The following is a 17,821-nucleotide window of genomic DNA, read 5'->3' on the forward strand; positions in this document are numbered from 1 at the left end:
CGATTAAGGGTAAGCGAGATACGCTCAAATGCGTATTTTCAAAAATGACGTCATAGCTTTAATTCTCTTTCTTTGAATTCAGATGCCAATATGACGTCACAATGTCCGATCAGCCATTTTGATCTATAAAATCATATTTACAACTTATGTGCTTTCAGAATATGTAATAAAAATTGGGGGTCACCTTTCAACCTAAGGAGCTATAACTGATTAAAAATAGGTCTGATTTTAGCAATTTCACTGTATAGGGGTACAAATACGCGCAAAGATACCTATGTTTGATGCGCACGTACGGCATTGCTATTGGCCAAAAGATGACCGAAAAGAAAGGAAGTTTGTGAAAACAATGTCAGGAACCCAATATATGTGAAAAAACATAGTGTCTAGCTTTGGTATGTGCTGTGCGCGTCAAAATGCGCGCGTGTAGTGGAAAATTTAAAAAAAATTTGAAATGCTCAAAATGGCCTAAAACGTGCTCTAATTTAGTTAAAAAGTGATTTCGAGCATTTTAAAATTTTGACGCACGCGTGCGCGCGCATTATGAAACGCACNNCAACATTAACCCGAAGTTAATGCTCACTTAATACGATTTCGAAATGGCAATTGGTTAGGCTGATATGATCGATAATGTAAAAACGCAAAATTGCACGTACATGACGTCATGCATGACTGAGCGCGTTGAAAAGCTTACCATGACTATTCCAGACCAAGCCAAATGTTCGCTGAGAGCGATTGTGCGTAAACTCGTGGCATTTTTTGAGATATCGTGCGAACAAAAAAGGGGAGAAAGAAAGAAGAATAAGAAAGTTGAAGATGATGATTCCGTACAATAACAATAGGTGATCCGCTAACGTTAGCGGATCACCAATAACAATAATAACAATAATAATAATAACAATAATAACAATAATATTAACAATAACAATAATAATAATAATAATATAATATTTATCTCTGGGTGGAGAAATGCAACCGTAGAAAAAGCGCCTTGACCAAGGACACAAGCATGAGTTTCAAATCCCTGACCTCGAGATGCGCCAACCGCTTCTACATTTGGGATTTACCCATACTGTATATGAGCATGAGCATTTTACACCCACTGGCAATATGGACATGATGATGTCATATCACATCAATATATGAGCATGAGCATTTTACACCCAATGACAATATGGACATGATGATGTCATATCACATCAATATATGAGCATGAGCATTTTACACCCACTGACAATATGGACATGATGATGTCATATCACATCAATATATGAGCATGAGCATTTTACACCCACTATCACATCAATATATGAGCATGAGCATTTTACACCCACTGACAATATGGACATGATGATGTCATATCACATCAATATATGAGCATGATGATGTCATTTCATATCCAATGACAATATGGGCATATTAGAGGTATTTGTCACACAATGCTTAAGAAAAGAAATAAATTAACATCAAATTCAACAAATCTTATAACTAATAAAATTTAACTAAATATATAAACATAATGAACTATGATTAAACTCAACAATGAACCAAAAAAAAAATCCAATTTTTTGTGATACATATAAATAAGTATTTGTCGATTGAAAGCTATATTATCAGTCTTCTACAAGTCATTCCAGAAAGTCTGCATTTCAGTACTTGGAGTATGTATTATACTTTCTTATCTGAGATTAATCAGTGGACCTTTTGGTTTTTTAGTGTCACATCATCCTGTTGATTTGTCACCATTTATTTATGACAATACTTGCTCAAGCATAGTATGTACAATCAATGCTAATTAGCATAACTGCAAATGACCATATGGCAATATAAGAATTTAACACATGTCTTAGACAGAAAAGCTTGATTGTATCACATAACCTAAATGGCCAATAGGTTCTTATGGCAATTGTTAAGAATGTACACTAAATCCATCCAATTACTGACCAGGTATCTTATGACTTTCATATTTGCACCATTCATAAAAATAGAAATCAGAATACTATCCACTCATCAAATATTTAATAACAACTGTAAAGTAATTGCTTTTCTTGAACAGATATGCATAATTCATGCAACCAAGTGCTAGCACATTATCTATTGTGAATTCAGTTCAGTCACAGATACTAATCATTGTGAATAAATAACATGGTTTGGTAAAGCTATCAAGCCATATGCTATATAATATTTACCCTCAAAATTTACAAATTCATTGGCTATTACATCTGATAAATTATGTGCATAATATTTGCATATACTTATGTATTTACTAACTGCTTACAAAGCAAATCCAACATTCCAGTTTTTATACTTAACATTACACAATTTTTCATTTGCTACTCAAAGTCATGTGCATAATATTTACATATCATTATATCTTTACCTTGGTAAATGATCCAGAATGTTTTTCAACTCCTTACAGAGCAGATCCACCATTCCTGTTTTAACACTCTGATATGTAACATCGATTATAAAAATAAACGCAGGTGCTTTGGAAACTCATTATTCTAAAACAAAATGTGAGGAAAAAATTCCAATATGAATGCAACAAATCCAATCAAATTTTTAAAGCATCAATACTGAAAAAAAAAAAACCTACGTGTAATTGAATCTCAAAATTACATCCGTACGTGGATGAGAAGTCTAATAGTAAGTCAATAAGTCTTGTATTTTTAACTTTTAAACAATTGAACTTGAAGTATGAATGTATACCTACATATCTGGGGCGTTGGTTGGGGGAGGGGGAGAGATGTGTGAAAAATGAGAAGGTGGAACTATATTGCAGAATGCAGAACTAAATCTCAATTCCATTCAAAACGTTCATTTTTATTATCTTAACCCACTTGGAACTAATTTGCTACTCCTGCACCCCCAGCCTATGCTCATGCATACAAGAAAACTAAATTTTAAACATTAAGGTAACTTACTTTACAATAATCTGTTGTGGCTAGGAACTCATAAGCACCAAGGGAAAGCTCAGCTCGTTCGTACATGTCAACTCTTTTCCCCATATGATCTACTGGTTGGAAATATTCTGGCGGAACTGGAAATAAAAGAGTAGGGGGAGGGATTATCAGCTATGCTCAATGGTAGATACTACAAACTGTAATACAATTGTAATATATAATAATCTTAAATATATATTTTTAATTCCATTTTGTTTAAATTATTCTCGCAACACAGTGCTGAATTACAAGATAAAAACATGGTACAGTAGGTCAGAGGGTCAGCTGTGTTCAGAGACCTGGTACCAAAGGATACAGAGAATGAGCAATACCTTAAGATAAACAAATAATGATGACAAAAATAATAATAATTATTAATAATAAAGAAAATATTAATAATAAAGAAAAATCAGCATCTATTAGTAGATAAATGATGTAAATATATAAATATATGTACTTAGAAATGAGAAAAAATTTATTGTTATTATCATTATCATAATCATATCAGAGTCAATTGAAAATACCTTCTGTACACAATTGCAGAAGTTACACTGGAACCGATGACCACCATCAACAAATTGCATAAATGGACACATGTAGGCTTTACAACAATTGCACCTGATTGGTCTATTTGGTCCATGGTCAACTAAGGGCGGTGGATACTAAAACAACAAAACAGGTTATTAACACTGAATAATCTTATTGAAAATGTAAGCATCCTAGGATTCTAATGTCAGTGACTGGTTGCATTGATGTTGCTGTACTGACGCAACAAATGGAGTTCAGACTCTCAACCTTAATGACGGGGGTTCAAATCTTTGTGCATTTTGCTCTGTCCTAGTCACTTTCCCTACATTTGTCTCTTTCCACACAGGAGTATAAATGGTTAAGATATTATTGCATTTAATGTATTATTATGTATTATTAGTGTATGTGCAAGGCAACACAACTACATATACTATACAAGAAGACAAAGTTGCACAAAATCACTTCAAATGAATACTTCACAGTGAGCACTGTAAAGTATTATTTTGTTGCAGACAAAAGTACAATCCAAATCATATTTTGTGACAAAATATCTCTCCCATGGTAAGGCTAAGGCCTACTAGTCCTGTGCTGTACTGTACTTTGTAGCATAGGCCTACCTCACCACACTGAGAGGCTGAAAATTTGAACTCTCTGAATTACAACTTTTCTCATTTATAAACCCTGTTCGGACAGAAGGGGAAGTAATTGGGAGATGTCACTGTTGAACCAATTAACCAATGCATAAATGCTCTTACGTTTTTTTGGACAGATATAAATTTGTTGGTAATAAATTTAAGAATTGTCATATTAAAATTTAGTAACATTTTAGACAAATATTAATTATTATCAATATCGTAATCTTACCTCATTCTCTGGTAGCTCAGCAAAGGGAGATTCTACTAAAGCCATAAGAAGCTGTGACTGTTCAATCATATCTTGGGTATAGGGTAAATTGTACATAGTTGATCTAAGCATTCTTGGACTAGCATTTCCTGGGGGAATTCAACAATGTGTGTTTAAATTATTAAATCAAATTCAACTTATGACAAATAAATAAACCAAAGTACAATAATGTAACCTGTCTGAAATTATTCTGTTGAGATTTTTAAAGTTAAATTACTGGTTTGAATAGAGTTTAATTTCAACTGGCTTGTAAATTTGTAGTGTATATATATATATTTTAAATAGTTATTTAGACAATTACTAAAAACCAAATATAGGATTGTTTTAAGTGCAAATCCCTTGTATTGATTGCAATGAAGTAGATAATAACCTCCAATAATAATTTTAATTGAAGTATAGGAATAAAACATTAAAACATTACAGAAGAGATTAATTTGTTTTTTTACCCAGAGGTAACGGAACTAGGGGGTACTGAGTTATGGAGAGTAATGTGTGACCGGAAATGGTCTGCAATCAGTTGGTTGTTACCATGCGCCAGTGATGTTGGAGTACAGCAACACATGAAACTATTTATGTAATGCATGAATAAAGTTTGGGGTTTGTTGGGTAGTGAAATGATTATTCTACATTTTAAGTGGTCCAGTTACTCCATGCATAAGTGTAAGCTAAATTACAGTGAATAATTAACAAAGATATGGAGACAATTATTTCGAAGTTCCATTTTTCCAAGAGGGGATGCAAATGCTTTGTGAAAATGAGTATGCCGCGGTACTCATTATCACATAGTACTACATGCAGCTGATTAGCTAACAATATGCAAATGTTACATGAGCACCTGGGAAGGTGCAATATCATGTTCTGTTGCCTAGCATACGTCTGTACTGTAGCGTGGGGTGGGGGGAATGGTAAGAATAAGTTGGTTAGCCAACAATATGCAAATGTTAAAGAAAACCTAGGAAGAATAGCACATCATGTTCTGTTGCCTAGCCGACTGATGTACTGTGTAGCGGGGGATTGTGAGGCTATTTATTAGTAAGGCTATGCCTAGGCCTAATTAGACAGTGCAGTTATACAGTGTAGGTGTATACTAAGTTGAGGCTTGCCATCCCAAAACCAGCATCAATAATCAAAAAATTAAAATGTACTTAATATATTCTTATTCTCCACATTATGCTTTAAAATTATTGGTATTTTATTGGGATCAACTTACTAATTGCCAAAGTTATGAGTAAAAGTATTACGGCTTGTCTGTACTAAAGTATACAATACTGGCACATTCTTATGCCAAATACTGCAAAGTCCAGCTTAACAATTAGCGACAGTACGCTGGTTTTGGGATCGCAAGCCTCATTCCTTTTATTTTTATGTACTGTAAAGCAGGGTGCTTACTGCACCTGACGGTTGTCAGCCAACCCGATTCTACAAAGAACGCGATGTCAAGACATGCGCGCAATGGATAGTTTTAATGATGATCCGTCGTGACTGCCCCGATAATCAGCATTGCGTCGTATAGCCCTGATATGGAGCAGAGATTGATTCATTGTATGTGACTACTGTAATGTAGTATTAAGGTTCAATGGTATTAACTTGCATAACCATTGGAATCGATACCTTTCACCTGATAACTGCCTTAAATTGGATTGACAGTTTTAATGGTCAACTTGAGTATACAGATAATCTAATAATATAACTGGACTTTGTATAACTTTACCCTAGTCAGTTGGACTTGGCCTTTCTCACACTATGAATCTATAGGCTCTGAAGTTTGTGATACATCTTAATTAGTAGTTTTTTGGTAAACAAGTTACTAAATCATAGAGAAAGAATTTCTCTATGATCCAATCAGAAACTCTAAAATTATGGGGTGACTTACTTGAGACACACCCCATTACATAAAGTATAATAGGCAAACACCCCCATATCACGGAATCAGTCAGTGACCAGTAACCAGTAATCAGCAATGGTCAGTAATCAGTAGTCAGTAGTATTCAGTATTCAGTAGTCAGTAGTTAGATTCAACACAGAAGAAAAGTACAGAGCTGAGCTGACTCCACTCTAAAAGGGTTCTCTAACATCTGAAACCTGGAGTTTAGCTGATTGTAACCAACGTACAGTTTGTGTTAATAAAAGTTTGCAGTGTACTAAAGGAACTGTGTCATATTACTCATTAAAGTCACCAACAACCAACCGATATATAACATGGCGGAAGACCCTAATCATTGATTTCACGGTACCTCCTCTCCAAAGTGAGCACATATCGCCAAACATGGAAGACGCACTAAACGATACCCGAATTGCGGTTAAGCAGATTGTTGGTCCTGTCTGGATGACTAGAATGGAACTGAACTAAAATTTTTCTTCATATACCGCAACTAACTAACAAGAATTGAAACCCATGAGAAGTAAAACAAAACAACAGGCATCCACATTACAGGAAGAGAATTGAAACGAAAAAATAATTTACGAAAAAAAAAATAATCGGATTTGTGACAAGCTGACCAACGAACACCATGTTCGGATTCGAGACAAGCCGACAGATGACAAAGATTTTAGGATTCGAGACAAGCCGACAGATGACAAACTTATTAGGATTCGAGACAAGCCGACTTCACTTGGACTTCACCCCATGACGATGGAAAACGCTCCATACTTTTGAACTTTAGGCCAACGTTAAACTTTGAACATTTAACATTTAACTTCGAACATTTAATTTCCCTTACTGAACTTTTGTTTGCATGGAATTTGCATTTTGTTTATCAAGAATGAAGTAAATGGGTAAGTTGAATACATTGTTAAATTCCATCATTGTGAGAAAGAGTTTGTTTATATTTTTATCCCTCACTAAAAAATTGGTTTTAATTTAATAATTATTTTTTTTCATTAATTTGATTTTATTACATCAACCACGTTTTTTTTGTAGTGCGCAAAATTTTTTTTTTCAAACAAGTAAAGGTCAAGATAGCAAAATGTTGAATATTAATACAAGCACATTTTAATCGATACCTGATTGATTTAGATATCAAAACGCAAGTATAAACATCAATACTATAGCAATTATTCAGCACAGATTACGTTAACGGACTGTTGATTTTGGAGAATCGCACATGTATACCAATTTGTATAACCAGTTTCAATTGCACATAGCCAGGCAATTTTTGAGGTTATTAAAGCTAGAAAGATAATTGATATAAATAAATTCATTGAATAATTTAATTAATTTACTGGCCAGAAGTTTTTTAAATTATAAGATGTTTAATTGATGTGACTTGAACTTGTAGAGGAAAATTATTCGATTATAAATTGCGATGATAACCGTTCACTTACTAATTGCATCACTCGTAAACACACTTCAAAATTTGAGAACATTGAATTTTATTTACTTATTCCCAAATTTAATTTATCGTGTAAACATGGAATTATACTGAAATCTTGAAATTGATACGAATATTGAATTTAAATATTGAGAACTTGAAATTATATTGCGTGAATACAGAGCGTAATGATTTAAGTACGATTTATATTGACATGTTGTCTAATGATTTAAATCGAGTTTATAATTTTATGATGAGGAATACAACAATTTTGTTTATGATTTAAATGTAGTAAAGCGATTAATGAATTATTGAATAATCCAAGCTTATATTGCAACACTAAATGAACAAGCTTTATTACTTGTTGAGTTGTTAATGCCATGCAAGTTTAATGAAGGATATGTAATATGAGGATAAATTCGTCAGTTTAAATGAATACTGAATACAAGTTCATATGGGTACAAAAAATCCAAATTTACATAATTTTACTTGTAATGAAATGCTTAGGATAAATGTATGACAAATGATTTATATGAAATATGCGATGATATTAAACGATAACAAGTTAAAGTGCATATGTATATTGCTAGTAAACACGACTAGATGAATTCAAGTCTACGTGTAATAGAAGCAATTGATTTTTTTAGGAGATAAGTAAGTAAATAATGTTAAGTTAAATAAAAGTTAATTTAAGTTCCTCCTCATAAAGTTATTTTACTTTTAAATATTTTTATATTGCGTCGGATATGACAAGACTAGACGTTTAAATACAATCTAATGTTAAATCGATAACTAAGATACATGCCAAAACAAAAACCGTATTAGATTGATTAACCTCGAAAATCAAAAATGTTATTCATTTGTATTTTTTTAAGAAAAGAATGGAGAAAAAGAGAGAGTGAATATGAGTAAATGATGGAAATTGGCACGTATTCATCTTGCACCACTTGTATTATATGCTATGATTTTTTATGTTTAACGATTTAAAATTTTTTTTAATGAATTGTTATATTGCTTTATGCCTACTACACATAGTAGTACATTTTACCTTATGTTATGATGTTAAAAAAAAAAAAAAAAAAAAATTAATTGAAAGGGATGTAATGTAGTATTAAGGTTCAATGGTATTAACTTGCATAACCATTGGAATCGATACCTTTCACCTGATAACTGCCTTAAATTGGATTGACAGTTTTAATGGTCAACTTGAGTACTGTATACAGATAATCTAATAATATAACTGGACTTTGTATAACTTTACCCTAGTCAGTTGGACTTGGCCTTTCTCACACTATGAATCTATGATTGGCAGTTTTGAGCCTAAGCTCTGAAGTTTGTGATACATCTTAATTAGTAGTTTTTTGGTAAACAAGTTACTAAATCATAGAGAAAGAATTTCTCTATGATCCAATCAGAAACTCTAAAAGTATGGGGTGACTTACTTCAGACACACCCCCATTACCTAAAGTATAATAGGCAAACACCCCCATATCACTGAGTCAGTGACCAGTAACCAGTAACCAGTAATCAGCAATGGTCAGTAATCAGTAGTGAGTAGTATTCAGTAGTCAGTAGTTAGATTCAACACAGAAGAAAAGTACAGGGCCGAGCTGACTCTACTCTAAAAGGGTTCTCTAACATCTGAAACCTGGAGTTTAGCTGATTGTAACTATGTACAGTTTGTGTTAATAAAAATTTGCAGTGAACTAAAAGGAACTGTGTCATACTACTCATTAAAGTCACCAACAACTAACCGATATTCAACACTACCTAGCTCAAGACAATAAGCAGCTTTCGATTTGGACGACGCAGCGTTCTACGACGGGCAGTGGAGCGTGAAACTGTACTGCGCATGCGAATACATAGGGAAGTCGTTCGTGGATTTGACAACAGGCTTCAAGCAATTTGACGTTGTGTTGACTACGGCAACGCCAGTTTCATAAATACATGCTCGCTGGGGGTGCCTGCATAACTGATCACGGGATATGAGGGAGCGCGTCGTCCTTTAAATCAAAACAGCTCTGATGTTGAGACGGGAAGTGCATAGTATGACGTTCATGTTTGACTGAATTCCACGTTGCAGCTCCCCGCGTCGCCCATTTCGAAAGCTCGCTATTACTTTTGATAGTGAAACTTGTACAGCATCACTTCTCTATTTATAAATGGAAATGTGAAGTAGCTGTTGTAATGAACAAAAAAAGAGTTTACTACTTATGGTTATTATCCGACAAGCTTATACCAGTGGCTATTCAATCTGACCAAGCGGATACAAACAGGAAATGATAATATGAATAATAACCATGACAAAATACCAAGGTCTTTATTGAACAGTTGGGCCAATGTTACCAATTCAAACTCTAGTCTGTTTAAAGAACCAAACACTAAACATGCACAAAGACTGCAATGAAGAAGGAAGTTATTCCTACACACAGTCAATTTAGAGATCTCAGTGGTCTTTCTTCAACAAATTTTGTATTTGTTAAATACAGTGTAATGCAATGTAGTTGGGTTTTTATAGCACTTCATAACAAAGGTTGCGTTTATAATACACACTTGCTAGAAACACGGAGCTGCCGTTACGCAACGTATTTCATTGCCCGCGGCCGATCCGTGTTAGGTTTACGTTCATACATGTAATCTGAACACGGATTAGACAGGAAGTGAAGTACTCGCGAAAAGCCTTGTGGGACGGAAGGTCGAAGTAAGTATGATATTTGTTTACAGAATTTAATAATTTCGTCCGAACCAAGCCAAGTAACAAGAAGAAATGAGTTGGTACAGGGCAAAACATTGTATTGGATAGAAAAAAAATCCATGGGAGGTAAATAAACTATAGTTAGCACCATGCGTCTCACGATAAATAGGCGGCTATTAATGAGGCAGATCAGAAGATTGTTGGCGCTAAAAAGATGCATTATTGTTTGTTCTAAGGATTAATTAAAAGATTAGTGTTTATAAAACAAAAGCACTGAAGCGCCCTGTTGGTGAAAATCAAATGAAGAAGTGAAGGTAGGCCTAGTATAGGGTATACTGTAGGTAGACTGGCAGCTAGCACTCCGGTGCGTATCACGATGATTTCAGCGGATAAGAAAGCCTTGGAAAAGACTCTTTTCGTGAAAGGTATATATTATGCCTTCTCAGCAGTAAATTAAGATATAAAATTATTGCTTAATAACGGCCTTATTAACAATAATTATTTTCCTATATCATTCTGGTTGTAGGCCTATTATAAATGCCCATCCCATCTTGTTAGCGCCTGTCAACAGAAAGAAAGCTATTGAATTACCACCCACTGTTTCAAGAGAGGTCAAACTTATGCCTGGAGGCTACAAGTTGGTACTTCCAACACGGCAAGTTTGGCGAGTTCGCAAGTCCAGATGGTATTGTAATCACACGTAATCCAGACCGTTTATACTACACACATCAGAGAAGCCGTGTTCGTCAATCCGTGTTCAGAGTGTAATATAAACTGGCCCTAAGTCTCAACACGTTCGAGTGTGGACTAGCTTGAACGCTCGAACCACGAAATGAATTAAAAACTAGTTGATTATAATTTAATCATATCAATAGCACACCCCATTATACAGTTATGGGCGAGTCGAGTGGCCGAGCGGTAAGGCGGGGTGCCGTTAGCTACAGCCTTTACAGGCACTGGTTCCAGCCACTCCTCGCCTATGGTTCGGTTGATGGAACCAAGTCTTCTCGGATAAGGACTTAAAATGGAGGTCCAGTGTATACATCTGGCTTGTGAGCACTTTAAAGTCTCCACTTCACATCCCTAGCGCTGAGTTGGTTTTCATATTAAAAATAAAATTCTTAACATTTTTTTAAAATTTTCGGGGAGGGGGAGTTTAATGTATTCTTTACATCATGGTATGTCCCTGAAGATACATAATTTTAATTTTTCCCACTTTTTACTTATCTTTCATTAACCTATTTGTATTTATAACATGAATAACTAACAGAAAGGTAGACGAATATTGTATCATATCACGGCATTGACAAAAAGCCCTATGTTCTGTTTTACAGACATGGAAAAAGTCTAGTTTTAAATTTTGTTGCTCAAGCAACTAGTTTTGGGCTACTAAGTGTACAGATTTGGTTCTACTGTAGAGGCATTTTTGTAAAGACAATCTTTCTAATACAATATTTTTGTGCCAGGATGATATCTTAATGGTTTACAGTACTGTAGCTGTGTGTTGTAAGAATATTCTTACCTTAGATACATCAGAAAAAAATCCTTTAGCCAGTGGTTCTAAGACAAAATCATCCAAACGATTGAGCTTACTAAGTGCTGACACGACAGCCCCATATCCAGGTGATAACGGAGTCCGCCCTGCAATACTGTAACGGTGCCTTAAAGGGGTCTGATTTGCATTCTTTTCTCTAAAATGTTTTCTTTGGTTCTCGTTACTGACATCCTGTTTGAGGCTGGTGGAAGGTGGAGGTGAGAGCTCTGTTGCCGAATCAGCTTGCTCATTGTGTTCAAGCATCATAAGCCTCCTTTCTCAATTAACTCTTCTTTATTGACGCTCTTGTCTTTCTAACATTGTAACTTGTTTGGCAGCTAGAAATAAAAGTAAGATCAGGAAACAAATGAATCATCCACAGAAATAAAAAATCTCTGAGTGGATACTGCATGATGTGCATCTGATATGAAACACAATTATGACAAGCAACAAACACTAACTGTTGATTGGTCAAATCCTATTGTTGTTGGGAGGAGGGGATTGGAGTTTTAGGAAACAGATTCTGCTAGGGCATATAGAAAAATTTATTAGATTATCACTCCCACCAATGTCAAAAATTTTGGAAATATTGATGAGGAAACAATTTTTTATTTTTTTTATTTATCTATTTATTATTTTGGTCGCATCATTTATTTTAACTGCATAAAACAACATTACAATTTTAAAACAAATGCTCACAAAATATAAAGGGATTGGCTCCGAATTCGGCAAATTTCAAACTCTTCCAATTGATTAGACCAGACATTGGGATCACCGTAAAGTTGAATACAAAGCCCATTCTTTAAATTTGTAGTTCACTATCACTAAAAATAAACAGCTCACTACGGCGGCTAAAAATAGGCAACACCGCGGTCCGTCCCTACACAGACCCGCTCGGTGGGCTGATCAGATCCTTGATTCACAGCGTGAAGGCTCACCCACACAGAGACTCTTGCTGCTAAAAATAACTTGTTATCATTCATTACAAGTGGGCGGTCTTCCTTTGCGATGGGTGTGTTTGGTTAGATTGATTGTTGTAACCTTCGACATTGAGAAAGAAAGTTTAGGTAAAGGCTGGCCTAGCTCGAGGTAAAGACCAAAGCCTTGGGGTGTTCCCTTGCCTTTGATGCTCGAGTAATGTCCGATTTTTTCACCGGAATATTGTTTTGGAGATGCCATTGAATTGCAGGGCAATTGTTAAAATGCATCTGCCAAAAGAGATGTCATTTTCGTCCTGTTCATGCACACAGGAACACCCAGGTATAATCTCACCACCCACCCCTCCCTTCCATGCAAAAAAAAAAAAAAAAAAAAAATTTTTCTGTAATGCATAGGCCTATTTTAATACACTACTTAGATAGGCTTTTCTTTTTCCATCTTGATTTCAGAGGTCAAAAACTTTTTTCAATCATATAGTGGTGTAGACTAGTCTTTTAAGAACATTTTGCTAGAAGAATTTTTTGGATATGACACCCCGTTATGGAGTTATGATTTTTTAAATAACATGATGTCAGAAAATCAGCCCAAAAGCTTATCTTATTTCTGTTGGTTACGCATTGCTGATTCGCAATGTTTGTCATCATTTTAAAATGTCTACCGATTCGTGAAAAAGGCCTTACACAGTAGCTGAGGCCTATAAATGCAGAGTAAAAAAAAAAAGTTTCCACTATCCTAACTAAGCATGCCTTCCCTAGGCCCTATGTGTACTGTAGGCTAAATAATAGAAGGTAGGCCAAGGCCTAGCCTGCTGTAGGCTAGGCTCGTTCATATACAATTTCTTTTGCTTTCTACCGGTCCAGAAGTTACAAGCAAGTACAGTAATACAGTATGCCCCCAGGCGTAGGCCTATAATCTCATTGCACTGGTGATAAATACCCATGCGTAGGTACCAGACCTAGCCTAGAACTAGCCTACTCTAATACTACTACCCATACCTAGACCTAGTCTAGGCTTAACTTAGGGCTTACCTAGGGCCCTAGCTAGGCCTAGGGCCTAGGTCCTAGTCTAGGCCCAGGCCTAAAAAATAAGATCAATATACAGTAAGGCCGGCCCTTTTCCTATGCACATCGTTGTGGTTGGTTGCATAATTTGGTACACGAATAATGAAAGTATACATTATTATAAGGAATGACCATACCTTTGCCTGGTGGCCCAAAAACCGTAAATAAAACCAAGCCTGGCTACAAACTTGAAAGCTTACAGATGCATTTGTTTCGTTCGTGTTGTTTTTTGACTAAATGCCCCGCCGCCGGTCGAAGATAGCATAGAGGGCGCGGTAATACTTTTCAAGAAAATTGAATGCTTGCCTTCTCTAGTCCCGCCACACACTTTCATACAACTGTTAAAAATATTTTTTCGTTGCAGATCGAGCTATCCTTGATACTATTGAAATATATGTTCCTATAATTGAGCAATATTTCTATTATTTGTCTATTTTGTTTATGAATAAATGTATAATGAATGTTGCTGCGAAAAACTGTGATTTATATAATTATAGGCCCATATGGACAATCAATTGTTAAAAAAAAAAAAAAAAAGGAGCAATGTTTTAAATATTGTATCAGAAGTACGGTAGCCTATACAGCGAAAAAGGTCTTTAAAAATTGTTTGAAAATGTGTTTCCAGTGGAATCTAACCCAAATTTCTCTCTATTCAAGGCGAGTGCTATACTGTATTTAATCGCAATACGATCCAGCCAAGGACACTTTCAAAATGTAAGCATGGAGGAAATATATTGACATATTTCCTCCATGCTGTAGTGGGGATAAAGTAAAGCTAGAGGTTACAGATGTTATTATGACATAACTAAAAGTTCTTTATCAAAATCTCATAAACCGCTAGATCTCAGGCCTGTTTGTATATTGCATGTAAAATCCAGCCATGCACTATTAACAGAAGAAACATAGGCCTAGTGAAGCCTTTGGTGAAAGCTGTAATGAGTAATAGGCTGAGGCCCTCCATTTAGGAAAATGTGGCGGATTTGGTCTCTCATCCCAATCCCTGTATTATACAAATAATGCATGTTTATGAGTGTCAACTATTAAGATAAAAAAACACGCTATCTCGCAAATCAAACAGAAATGCTGTAATTAATTTAGGGCAGTTTTTAATGCAAAATGTAAATACTGAAATAGTTTTAACAAAACAACCATTTACATTTTTACTTATTTTTTACTCTATTATGTTTTAAAAGTATTGTTCTTACCATTTTTTATATCTTAATACATTGTTTTAAACTGATAAATTTTAACCTTGTAATTTTATACTTTTAAAATTAATAATTGTATTAACATTATGCAATTTTAACCTTTTTATGCAAAGTAACCCTTTGAGTGAACTTTATTTCTTTTGTTTTTTTTTTCTCAAGGACCTCATTGGAAATAAGACGTTTTTATACAAATTTCATGGGCTCTCCTAGTATAACATCGCATTTTATTGAGTTTAATTTTAATCTTTTTCCCTATTTTAAATATGTTTTAACTTTAAGAAAATCATTGTTATTTGCTATTTATTGTTATGATGTTGCGGTATACTGAATAAAGTCAAGTCAAATCAAGTCAAGTGCAATGAAAAGAATATTTTCATGAGTTGAAAGACTGACTGTCAATCTTTTAACAATGAAAATATTCTTTCCATAAACCCGGGCTAATAGAGGGCCACAACAGGCCTCCAGCCGCGTTCACAACTCATTTAGAGTGGTGCACGGTGAGTTACGGTGGGTGGGTGAACAAAACTTTTATTATTTGATCAAAGATCCTTGTCATTTGATATTTTAAGAAAAAAGTTAGGTCTATTCTTTTGAATGGAGCAGTCCACCTTGTTTTAGCTGAATACTTTGTACATTGTACTTTAAGGGCAAAACGAATAGATCAAAGCATGCATAATAAATGGAACTAAAATGTTCATGACGAGTGAAGAAATGGTGTAAATACAGTAACCTATGTTATGACACGGGTTTAGGTGTGTATGTTTATGAGTGCAATGGAAAGAATATTTCCATGAGTTGAACGACTGATTGTTGCATTAAACGAGGCGGAGTCGAGTCAATCAGTACACGTTTTACACAGCAACGTACAATGCCGTAGCCAGGATTTTCAAACAGTGCGGGACAATATCAGGGTGGACCCACTTTACGCGTAAATTCAAACGATGTGGACCCATTTTACGCGCAAAATATGAATCTGGACCCATTTTCTTAAATTTTACCCATACGCTAAATATGAGAAATCTGGACCCATTTTTCAAAAAATTAACCCATTTTATGCATAAAATTACATAATTTGGACCTATTTTTAAAAATGTGGACCCATTCTTTGTGAACCCATTAGAAAAATTGTGTGGGACTGTCCTAACTGTCCCAATAGCTGGCTACGGCATTGGCAACGTATGTATAATAATAATTTATTCGGATATACACTTTTATATCAGTGGCACTCAGCCGCGTAGGCGGTGCATCCATAACAAAGAAAGGCCTAAGAAAAAGATTCAACTCTACCACAGAAATATATACAAGTTAAGAATACCCAAGTCGAATCCAAATTGGCATTCTTTTTAAAGAAATCGTAAAAATTTGACTTCAGATTGTTAATTAATGAAAAGCACAACAATTTGCCATGTAGAATAATATCGACTTGCTAATTATTTGATTTCGGCAAAGTCGACTTATAAGCAAGTTGACTACAGCAAAAGAACAAACAGGAAACGAGTACCATCAAAAAAGGAAAAATATGGAAAAACAGGATTAAATGATTCTAAATAGAGGGGACACACTTGGTAATCAACTACCGGTACCTGTCTTCAGAATGGAACAGTTTACCTTCTTTCATTCAATGCAAACATTTTATTAGGTGCGTGCAATGGAGCGCAACGGATGGAACAATTAAGTATAATCATAGAGAAAATCTGTTCTATTTTCTCTATGGTATAATGGGACTAAAAATGCACGGATGGAGCTTAATTTGACGAAATAATAACCAATGTCACATGATACGATATCAACCAATCAAATGACAAGGATCTATTTAATACTTAATATTTATTTACTTAATATCTACACTCATCAAATGTGGCGTTGATAAGATTGTGCATAAGTCCATGAAGTTAATATAATCGACCCTCCTAATATTTACGTTTTATCCGGAGCCAGCTTAATTATAATAAAAATAATAATAGACTAGCAAAAAAATCAAAAAAGAGGCCTAGAAATCAAGTTAGGGGGAGTGGAATGTTAAAAGCAGTCAACATAGCCAGATATCCTAATTAATCCGTCCTGGTCACCCTAAGCCCTGTTGACACTTGATTTTTCACCTGGTATACAAATGGTCGCCAAATTTATCTAAAATGTGAATATAATTGGAACTAAATAAGTTACAGATATGATGTTGGTGTCTAAAATCATAATTTCTATACAGGCAACAAACCAGACATATAAAAACTACTGTCACAGTCGTGTTTGGTATCGTTGGAAAGCTCTTCCGATGCTGAATAATGTATTTCAGTTTATATATCAGAAACGGTGTAGTGTTTCATGTATTGTCCAATAAAGTCCAATTATTGCATATCATATTAAATAAACAAGACCCATTTGCGTAACTCGTGAGCTCTCGGATGGCGGGTGGGGTGGGGGGGGGGCGCTCCTACTACTATCTAAAACATTACTACCAAGCCTTAAGTAACGCATGTGCTTTCTGGGCGAAGTCCGAGTCCAAATGGGCCCTGGAGAGGGTTAGTTACTTTTACTTACAGTAACACTGATACTCAGCACTCTCCTACAAGGCCTTAACAATACGTAAAATTTTGTATAATTTCCGAAAAAACCAAATAGACCAAAATCCCACAAACACAATATTTGGCAGATTTATTAGAAGGGGTTCTTTAAACTATGCCCCTGGATGCCCCACTATGGAGGTTT

The 17,821-nt window shown here is 35.0% G+C and overlaps 1 protein-coding gene and 1 long non-coding RNA gene across 2 annotated transcripts in view; one reads left to right on the forward strand and one right to left on the reverse strand.

The window, feature by feature from the left end:
• Positions 1-2,397: 2,397 nt before the first annotated feature.
• LOC117103149 lies at positions 2,398-14,133 on the reverse strand. Its single transcript, XR_004444528.1, has 6 exons — positions 14,048-14,133; positions 11,899-12,248; positions 4,332-4,459; positions 3,464-3,601; positions 2,922-3,037; positions 2,398-2,501 (listed from the first exon to the last, which is right to left on the reverse strand). It is a non-coding gene; the product is annotated as an uncharacterized LOC117103149 (long non-coding RNA).
• LOC117103111 (complement C1q-like protein 2) overlaps positions 10,210-17,821 on the forward strand; it is a 14,798-nt gene continuing 7,186 nt past the window's right edge. The window contains exon 1 of the mRNA XM_033243643.1: positions 10,210-10,382. The gene's annotated coding sequence lies outside the window, so the exon portion shown is untranslated. The remainder of the gene's footprint in view (positions 10,383-17,821) is intronic.

This window comes from Anneissia japonica, unplaced genomic scaffold (genome assembly GCF_011630105.1).
Source record: "Anneissia japonica isolate Jap-2015-1 unplaced genomic scaffold, ASM1163010v1 scaffold287623_len557403_cov176, whole genome shotgun sequence".
NCBI classification, from domain to species: domain Eukaryota; kingdom Metazoa; phylum Echinodermata; class Crinoidea; order Comatulida; family Comatulidae; genus Anneissia; species Anneissia japonica.